At 32.3% G+C, this 4,288-nt stretch overlaps 1 pseudogene; it reads right to left on the reverse strand.

Annotated features, from left to right (window-relative positions):
• Positions 1–3,626: 3,626 nt before the first annotated feature.
• LOC109445281 (dolichyl-diphosphooligosaccharide--protein glycosyltransferase subunit TMEM258 pseudogene) lies at positions 3,627–3,860 on the reverse strand (annotated as a pseudogene).
• Between the last annotated feature and the right edge of the window lie 428 nt (positions 3,861–4,288).

The raw sequence follows: 4,288 nt of genomic DNA on the forward strand, positions 1-4,288 counted from the left end.
ACAAAATAAGTTGATGAAATTTGTTATTTTAAAAATGGAGCTTATTTTCCCTCAAAAAGTGAGTGGCAAAAGCACTTTTAATTTGCAAAAATAAATATACTCTGGGTGTGTGTGTGTGTGTGTGTGTGTGTGTGTGTGTGTGTGTAAAGGTGTATAAATACTTTTTTTTTTTTGCTTGATGGAGATAATATAATTGAGTAGAAAAAATAAGGAGATAGAAGTAAATGGTTAAATTACTGGGAGGGGATGATTTTCTGAAAATCAGGGAAAGAAGAAAGATGACATCTGTGAATATCGAATGGAGAACAAGAGTCCTTCTTTCTTTGAAAATGAAAAGTGTGATTCCTAACATATATGCATAGTTAAAATCCACTTTTTGAAAAAGAATAAATTGATTTTTTTATGTTACACTATACTCAATGAGAAATTGAATGGGTCCAGGTAAACTAAGTTTAAATAGCATTACTGATTACATAAAAAAAGAATAAGGAGATATTCTTAATTTGCACCAGTTGTAAAATGATGAAAGGAACTGAATCTGGAGGCCTAATTGGATTGCCCGGCTGAAGATTCGTGGTGAATTACTCAAATTTAAGAAACATACTATGGGGGATTTCTATGTCCCGTAACAGTGTATCCCCTCTATTCAAACCTCTTCTCTCATCCTCATTTTCGGATAATGTATGTCAGTGATCAAAACTGAAGCAAATAGAAGAAAACACTTATTAACTGATGCTTTTAAGCCATTTACTGAAATTAGGTAGGCATTTCTAGGATTTCTTAAAATTTGTGCATGTGTAAGAAGTGTGCCTTGTTCCACTCAGCATGGAATTGAAGAATAGATAGGGAGAAGTACAGTGGATAATTTTTGAAAAATGAGGTTAAATAGGGGGAAACATATTAAAACACTTGTGGAATTGAATAATGAAAAAAACACTGAATAAAAAACTAAAATGTCAAATAGTTAGAGATGGAGAATATGCAATATACAAGGAGGATTCAAGATGACATCAACCTTGCAATTTTCCTGAAGATTGAGAGATCAGCATTGTTGGCAATTATTATGCTAACTTTGTAGCTCATATAGCATACATATTTCTGGATCCAACAAGTGTTATTTATACCTACAAATGTAAGTTATATTAGGGTAGTAGTCAGCAAATATTTGGACTGTGCTTTCTATCAGCAAAAACAAATTTTAGAGTACACTTCATAAACACATTTATTATCCATTGCCATATTAAACACACTTATATTATAAAACATACAAAAATAAAATATGGAATGGTGTAGAAAAACTATATGTGACTGTTTGCTCTCCAATAAATTGTCTTCCTGTCACCAGGTCCCTTTCTGCCCCAACAATATGCATACCTGACTTTGAAGACCATTAATTTAGAGCAAGGGTCAGCAAATAAATAAAATGCATTGTTTCTCTCTATGTCCTATGCTTTAGAACTGACACTCAAGTCAGATGATCCCAAAGGTGAATAAAGTGTTGATTCTCATATGAAATCAGTGTTTACTTTGAACAAAAATATAGAAAATAAACCTGGAGCAACGAGAAACATTAATTGATTTTCATTGCTCCCTCCCACAAAGAAAAAGTTACCCACATTTTCACTCTACTTTTCTGTGCTTCTTCTGATTTATTATCCACCTTTCTCACCTTATCTTCTGAAAAGCCGTCCTGCAAAGTTGACATTCTTGCCCACTTGGTGTTCTTGTTTTTGACCAATGGATGACACCAGAAGATGAATAAGCAAAGGACTAGGTATGTATTTCCTAGTTCTTTCCCTAGGCTTCATGCATACATGCCTTGGGCTGAGGTTATGGTGATAAAGGCAGCATTATAGTTAAACATTTCTTCAGATGTTGTAATCTACAACCTACAAATACACATTCTAATTTTATCCTACATTATTTTTAATCTTGCAGAAAACTTACTTTATTTAAGATTATATATTCCAGTAAATGTTTACTAATTTTCTATGTATCTGCGACTGTCAAAGAACGGATTCTGAAGCTGAACCTCTACAGAATGGAAAATGAAATGATAAGTTTCAATAGGTATAATTCGTATTCTTTTAGAGCTTATAAAATGTCAAAGTATTTTTCTTTATAATCTTGTGGATTTCCCCCTATTTTTAAAAAATGGTTCCCTGTTTTCTCTGTAACAAACCATTATGCAAAAAGACTAGAACTTATTTAATATGGACAGGTATAAATTGTATTTGCATATTAGTATGCATATAAATTTCTTGTCATGTTTTACATATTGAGAAAGAGAATAAAATGACAGGGGAATGAAATTGATTGGAAAATTGATTTGTTTACAGATATACATCATGTTCCATGAATGTCACATCTCTGATGAGTGTAAGGGGCTTCTGTCGCCTTTCTCTCCATGAGAAGAATATGCCATTGCCTAATAATGTGCTAGATCAGTGACGTAGAGATGAGAAAGAGCTCAGTCTAAGATCTCTGTATTTCATATCACTTCCTAGAATAGACACTTTCTTCTTGGAATAGAATTTTTCTTGAATTGGCTAAAAAAGTCATAGACTCCATGAAGCCGTCTGTAGTACCATCTGGGAAGGGAATTAACAATCTGGAAAAATAGTCTGTGGTGGAATCCTTTGCACTTCACTGTGGTGGGGAGCACAGACCAGTTGCATGTTAACAGATGTGCAAAATCTTTTGCAAGTTGCCTGTTATGCTTCCATGGATTCAAACAAAATAAAGTAACAAATTTGCTCTATAAAACCAAAGATGAAAATTCTGAATTCTTCAACTGCAGTTTTTATTAGTCTTTCGTAGGATATTACATACCCGGAACAGATTGGTGAAATACATTCACATTAATGGATCCATTAACATATTGATATGTTCATGAATAATGTTTGTAAAAATACCAAGAAAGTAACCATCCAACAAAGTGACAGCTAAAATATGAACTTGATTTAAAAAATTAAAGTTAGTGAATGACCTAAAATGATCTTTTTAAAGGGTCTAGACATAATAGAAGAAAGTTAAGCTATATTACACATTAATTGCAAGCAGCTGTTTTAAGTAGAGCCCTGATATTAAAAATGATATTTGAACATGTGATTTCTACCCCTTTTCTAATTTCTTCAGATATTTTAATTGTTTTACTTTTTATAATAGTCTACCACTCCTTATAGAATGTCTTCTTTTAAATATGAACAATTTCTTTAGCTAGTAAAATGCAAGAAAGAAAACACCAAAACAAGCTGTCTAGACCCAGCTTTCTGCTATTATGTAGCCCACCAGTTTTCATTTATTGAAGAACTGTCTCTACCAAGTAGTGTTTTGAAGTAGATGCTTTGTTTCCATTTCTATTTTGCAATTAGAGTTTTATACTCTTCTGAAGTTAGTATATCCAACTTCTATAAATATACTTAATTCAAATGTTATATTCTAAACACTAAAATAAACAAATTTGACTGAATATGTAAGTTTTCTTCAAAATATTTTATTTTTATTTTTTGATGGTCACATCTGCCTTTATTGTGAGCAACATGTGGGATACTTCCAGCAATAGGAAACATTTAATTTACAAAAGCAGGGATTCAGTGAGGCGTTCTGTTAGAATCTCTGGGAGTTCATATATAGACACTGATCCAGAACAGCAAGAAGAGGACCCCAAAGCCCATGAAGAGTGAGGTTACCAAGGACCTGAGGAGCTTTTTGTAGATATCACAAGTGTGCTTTGTGGAGCTGATCTCATAAATAAAGAACCAGGTGGTAAAGAACATGCCAGTGGCCATCAGCACCATGGCCAGATGGGGGAAGAAAGCCATATTCACTAGCCTGGTGTATCAGCTCATGACCTCAAGCTCCAATTTTCCAGGTTCAGAGTTAAAAACTATGCCCTTAATAAAGTAATTCTATTTCTATAAATCAATCTACACTAAAATGTGTGCATTCCTCGGCATTTAACAAATGTGTTCAAATAATCACAAAGTAATGACAGAATATCAGAATAAACATAATAGGTTAAAAATTAATAAAACAAAACAAAACAACAACCAAAAAAACACGAAAAAAATCATTGAAAATATACCTAACAACATCACAGTTAGTTTTTATTTTATTTTTTTCAGGATATTTTTTCTTCACACAATCTAATTCCACCTGTGTGTATAATTTTCAAATATGTATCTTTTACATGTTATGAAAATTATTTATAAACATAGTTTTTAAATGATTGCATATTATCCCACTATAAGAATTTCCATAACTTTACTTAAGTGTATTTGCTTAC

The sequence above is a fragment of the Rhinolophus sinicus genome, chromosome 17 (genome assembly GCF_057876585.1).
Source record: "Rhinolophus sinicus isolate RSI-liver-muscle chromosome 17, RSI-T2T, whole genome shotgun sequence".
Classification (NCBI taxonomy): Eukaryota; Metazoa; Chordata; class Mammalia; order Chiroptera; family Rhinolophidae; genus Rhinolophus; species Rhinolophus sinicus.